The sequence below is a fragment of the Ixodes scapularis genome, unplaced genomic scaffold, assembly GCF_016920785.2.
Source record: "Ixodes scapularis isolate PalLabHiFi unplaced genomic scaffold, ASM1692078v2 ptg000573l_1___fragment_2___debris__unscaffolded, whole genome shotgun sequence".
Lineage (NCBI taxonomy): Eukaryota > Metazoa > Arthropoda > Arachnida > Ixodida > Ixodidae > Ixodes > Ixodes scapularis.
This window is the reverse complement of record NW_024610002.1, coordinates 61,206-67,673: the sequence shown is the minus strand read 5'-3', so window position 1 is coordinate 67,673 and position 6,468 is coordinate 61,206.

Genomic DNA, 6,468 nt, shown 5'->3' with positions numbered 1-6,468 from the left:
AGAATTTATTTAGTTATCGCTCTCCAAAGGTGGACTCAGACGGGAGAGGCCCTTTCGAGCGCACGATAGCTGGCCTCCAGGTGAGGCGCTTCGTGTAGAACCTCCCGGGTGGCGCTGGTGTTCGATTCCGGAGCACTCCTGCCAGCGAAGCTCGCGCCAAGCGTAGCTGTTTTTTGATATTAGCGGTTCATTAGTGTGGCCTTTGAATGCTTCATGGGTGTTTCAACGTGTATGAATAAATTGGTTAAAGCTTACTTCCACAATTTAGTGAAAACTGGGGTAACCAGTCTTGCATGCTGGCGCGTAGCGCTGCGCATCCGTCTTCTTTCTCTTCGTTTTCATTGCATAGCGACAAAACTCGAACCTATGTAATCACAATGCCAAGCACTTGATAATCACAAAAACAAATTGCAAAAACGACCATAGACACTACAGAAACCATCCGAGAACGTACGCGACGCCATATCCCATGTTACAGTAGCCATGTCCTTCTAGCTTCTGGCCGATGGGACGCCGCCGCCATTTTTTCCACTGCCCCTATATTCTAGTTCAGTGTAACTAGAGCGCCGACGTTAGAACGCGCGACTCGAGGGCGCTGCGATAGGAGCGCGCTTGCCATTAGAGTGCACGTCACAAGAGCGCATGACCAGTAGAGCGCATGTCACGATATTGATTACCTTGTCCGAAAAAGAAGCTTTATTGTACGCAAACACTTTAAAGCACACAGAACCACTTGACGATCGATCGGCTGGGTGCAGGAGCCGAGATTGAGTGTTATTTCGAATGGTGAAGTTGTGTACATTAGGAAGTGACTTCCAACTCAACCATAACCACATTTTCTGAGTTCCATGTTTGCGAAGCGCTGCTCAACAACACAAGGTGCACCTCACTAGACTGTTTCTTTCTACCACACAAACTTGTGGTGTAGTGGAAAGTCATCACTTGGGCCACTAACTTTAGCGCGTCGGTGTCGTATTGGCCCTCACAGCATTCACAAACACGTTATGAAAGTGCGTCACACACCGCTAACAAATAAATGCGCCCCGCAAACTCAATAATGAGCGGCCGCATCATCGACGTCTGTCCTGAGCCGGCTCTGCATGCCATTCGTGCCTTCTTTTTCTGGACAGCATTTCCGTCGCAGTGCACACCGATGTTGCGATCGCCGGAGTACGGTAGAAGCTGGCCGTGTAGTTTCCGCTTCTTTTTTGTTGCGCGAGCGCTTGCTGCAGCCCAACGCACCACCGTCTTCCATAGCTCCGCTGCAAATCGCGGTCGTCTCAACCACCAGCATGGTCGAAACCGGCGTGCGACGTCCTTCTGTGGCGTAGGTGCAGCCCATGTATAGTACAATGGTTTGTTTTAGGCTTCATCTAGCAGTCTGAAGAGTCTAGGACATTTCGGTGCTCGAAATATTTGGTGTGCTGAGTTTTTGTTGCATAATCGTGGAACGCAAAGCGACGCAAAGAGTCGCTTTTGTCCTTATTTTACGATTATTTTTTGCCCGAACTTCATTAAAAAATGTCATCTTCTCTTTCTGCTCGACCTTTTAGCAGATACCACCGCCCCACGGGGGTTAGAGCATGTGTTTCTCGCCTCCGACCACAATGAATAAACTTGCACCCCCGTGTAGCGTCTTTTGGAAAGCCGGGATCAGGGACTGCAATGGTGCTCGACGATTCCTCAGGGGCGTTGCTAGCAACGCTGATTAGGTCACAGAGCAGTGAGCACACGCGTTTTGTAAATAAAAGGGGCCCACATTACCCTTTGTGCATGATTATATTTCTTTTGAAGGCAGCTGGCCTCAGACTTTATTACGTATACGACGACTCACTTGTGATACGTGGCCATTATAGTATTTGGGAGGGCTAGAAACTGGCATTCTTTCCGGAATATATTATTATCAAGCCACACATGCGAATAACTTTATATGCGTATGCTTATGCACGTTACATACCTATCATCCAGACATAATTATGACAAATCTTAATAAAGATGTCCTAGACGTATATTCCAACCTTTAAAATATTAAAGCATGCTATTGCCAGAAATGACGGGCCGTTTACACCGAAATATCCGTGTACCTTACGTCTTCTATGAACATGTCCTCACAGGATCACACAGGCCAATAATTGCTTGATTACACCTATCGTATATTTTCATTAGGGGGAAAAACATAGTCAAATAAGACATCTCGATAATTACATCCCTTATATTGGGTCCGGACATTTCGTCGAACGCCGTTTCATCGAACGCCGTTTCATCGAAGCCGTTTCATCGAACACCGTTTCATCGAACGCCGTTTCATCGAACGCCGTTTCATAGAAGGCGCTTCATCGAACGCCTTTTCATCGAACGCTCTTACAGCCTGCAATATTTTTGCAATTTATTTTGATTTTTATACACAACGTCATCTAATTCTCCATTTTTTTAAATCACAGTATGCAGTGACGAGATAAGTTCCATTGTGAACATGTCCTGCTTCGAGAAGACAGCCTCCATGAAACAATGACCCCTCTTCATGTCACATGAAACAATTAAAAATTAGACAAAAAAACAACAACAACAAAAGAAACAGAAAGCACGATGTGCTTTCTGGGAAGCGGGTAGTGTTTTATTGTTTGACAGCGTGTACCTGTAACCTTGGGTTATGTGAGGATCCGAAAGGGTGACAGAGTACACCCAGGGCTTTACTATTGTGTGGTGCGGGTTGGCCTTCCTAAGAAAGCGTCCTGAAGATGATTCATAATAGGCAAAAGGGTCGGTAATAAAGTTGACAGTGAAGGGGAGGTGGTTCCAGTCCAGGTGTAGCCCGAAACCATGTTGGCTGACACTTTGTGCAGCTTTCGACTCTGTAGAGTTTGAAAACTTATAAAAAAAAGCAGAAACGTTCAATCTGAGCATAAAGTTGATAATCAGAGTATCATTATATTTTATTTCGTATGCTCTCCTGGCAGAGCATCGTTTTATTATAAGCGTGCTGCCCTGGCAGTTAAATGCTTTTCGTGAATAAACCTTCAACTAAGCGTAAGTGTGCAAATGAGCTGGTGTGAATGGCACATTACCGAAACCCCCGGACAGCCGGTAAAAAAAAACGACAGACATTCAAAAGTGTTTTAAGTGTCGGTCCTTTACCTCCAGTATCATGTTTTCTGACAGGTACATGAGTAAAACTTTTCAGTAAGTCGCATACCCATTTGTTTTTATACCAATGTTTTTTTATTTCTAGTAATTTGGCTCCACCGTAAAGACTGTTTCTTAAGTGACTACCTTAGTCTTAACAAATGTAAGGTAAAACATCTACAAAGCACTGTTATGCCTCAAAACTCGATACAGAGAAATTCGATGAAACGGCCCTAAGCGATTCGATGAAACGGCGTTCGATGAAATGGCGTTCGATAAAATGTCCATTCATTCGATGAAACGGTGTTCGATGAAACGGTGTTCGATGAAATGTCCGCTAGCCGTCCGCAATGCCTGCTGGAAAGCTCAGCTATTTGAACTTCCAAACGTGTATTTACACAAAAATATCCATGCAGCAAAAAGTCTCTGCGCCGAAAAGTCCGTGCTCCGAAATGTCGGCACCGAAACGACCTACACCGAAACTTCCTACACTGAATTGTTCTGATCCCCAGTCTGAAGAATCCAACAACCTTGCGAATAAAGACAGAGCCATTTGACTCTCCTTGTATTTTTCTAAATTTGTAAAACGCCAAGTATCCGGGTTCATCAGAGATTTAAGCCATAACTGCAGCGACTGGTGGCTTCATAATAATATATAAAAACAAAACTTATGCAATCTTTCACAAGAGCAGTCGTTGAAACAGGGCGCTCTCGCACTACCCCATGCCTCCCGCGCTTGGAAATATTGAATTAAAAAAAGAAAGAAGCAATACCGGCACGGGGTGTGTGTGATTCATGCTGAAAGCGGGGAAGGGGGGGGGGGGGTGCACTTATCATTCTTCTTTGTTCAGTATACCAGGAACTCTGTGATAACGTTATTGCCCGTTCAAGGTTTTCGAAACGCACAATGGGTCGCTTTAGAGCCTGCTTGAGGAATTCCTTCGGGTCGCTGAGGTGGGGCTTGATGGAAGTAGGACATCCGGACGCTACAAGCTGTTCCAGCAGATGCACTGCTGTGAGGGTTTCATATGACTTCTGGCTCCTTGGCGCGCATCGCTGCACCAAATCCGAATGCCACGTGTCACTTTTCCCAGCACTGAGTCACCTCCGATGTCTCATGGTATCGAGGCGCTCGAGGGGGAAGGGGGGGAGAGGAGTCGCCACTGCGTTCTTTCTTGTGTTTGGGTTCAATGTTTCAAGCCCAAGTCTGTAAATAACGGGGAGGCTTGGGAGAAAGCTTCAAAAACCAGACAGCTTCTTGTGGAAATCGTGATTGATTTGAGCCTGAGCTACGAACTACGTGCATAATGAAATGTCCGAAAATATTTGTACCCTTTTTTTATCCCTTTCATCGCCTCATCTAAAACTTTCTGGTTTTCTCGTGCGTAAATGACATCTTTAAACAATTCTGATCTAGGGTGTTCCCTACTTTAGACAAGCTTAGTAGCACAAGTGTGACACAAATAGGCGGCGCACACCAAGTCACTGAGCCAGAAACTTTCTGGTTGTCGCGGGGTAGTCAGCACTGCATAGTGTACGCGTGATTGTCCTCATGCGACTACCATTATATTGCCATAGAAAAGCAGTTCTTTTCTTGGGCCTGACATTTAATTGAAAATATGGCATAGAATATAGTTGCCCTTCGATGCAAAAGGAACTATTTCCGAAAACGAGAAACGATCTCCAAATACTATTTTAAAGCATTCAATTAAACGGCTTTGATCAAATGGCGTTTGATTCAATAACGTTCGATTAAATGGCTTCGATGAGACGGCGTTCGATGAAGTGTCCGGACCCAATCACCAGCATTAATTTGAAATACGAGTTAATCTTTCCTACCTTGCTCAGTCCACGGATAAAACCACCTCATCTGGTTAGTTGCTAATATCAATGACCTAACTTTATTATAAATGCCATCAGTGACGTTTTTGCGGTGGCCCGTGACCTGCTTCTTTGTTTCTGTTTATTATTAGTAATTATTTGTTACAGATGCAAAGACTATTTTGGCAGTGCATTTACCTTCCGCTCTATAACGACTTCGGGCCACGAGAGCGCATTCGATAAACAAGTACACAAAAGTAGTAATTGTGGTCGCGTTGTCAACTCCTGGGACCGGACATTTCATCGAACGCCGTTTCGTCGAACGCCGTTTCAGCGAAGCCGTTTCATTGAATGCCGTTTCATCGAACGCCGTTTCATCGAACACCGTCTCATCGAAGCCGTTTCATCGAACGCCGTTTTATCGAACGCCGTCTTATCGAACGCCAGGGTGGCATTCCCGCTTCCTGAAGCTGGTCGGAGGTGCCCATCCCGGGTTCAGGAAGTTTTTGACTTGCATTGCCGCAGAACATCATCTGACGGAAGACAAACTGGAGGCGATGCTGAGTTCCCAAGGGCCTCCTCGCCAGAAGAAGGCCATATCGGCAAGAAATGAGAAGGTCCGCCTTTTTCATGAGAACCGACCGAGCATGGCTGAGGGGGACTTTTTGGGAGCAATTGCTCATCGTTTAAAACGGTGAATGGCTGTCGCACGAACACATCAACCCCCGAAAGTTTTCAAATAAAATTTGAAGTGACGTACTTACTTTTTACTTCATTGAGTCTTAGAACTAAAAAAAAAAAAAAGTTTCGTTGTAGTTTCATAAATAGCACCTCAGCTTTATCTACCGCAAGCTTCGGGCAGTAAAAAAGTATCAATAGAAAGACATGAGAGGCTAGGAGGCTCACATGGCTAAGGTTGTTGCGCCTGCGCAAAACCTAAGTCGCCTTCTGGCCTCCATGAGTTGGAGTGCGCTCTTACCGGGAGTGTGACTTTTTATTTATTTGTTACAATATACCCTCAAGGCCCATCGGGTAATACAGAGGGAGGAACAGATAAGCACAATATGAAAAACAAACATAAAAAAATTGGTACAAACATCCTCATGGGTTTCTTGCATCAACATAAATTGTAACGGCTACAAGTTTGGACATGAAAAAACCTGACGGTGAAATGGGTAAATGACACGAAAATGCACTCGATCCGTGCGTAAAAGAGCACCTTTCACACTTTTTGTATAAAATACATTCGATGAAACGGCCGTCAGCGATTCGATGGAACGGCGTTCGATGGAACGGCGTTCGATGAAACGGCGTTCGATGAAACGTCCATTTTTTCGATGAAACGGCGTTCGACGAAACGGCGTTCGATGAAATCCCTATTGAAAAAAACAGCTTAAGCTGGTCCCAGCTTCAAGCTGGGTTATTGCCCCAGCATGCCTAGCTTGGCATGCTGGTCATGATGGTTGATCTGGTCATACTGGTCATGCTGGTTGATCTGGTTATACTGGTCATGCTGGTTGATCT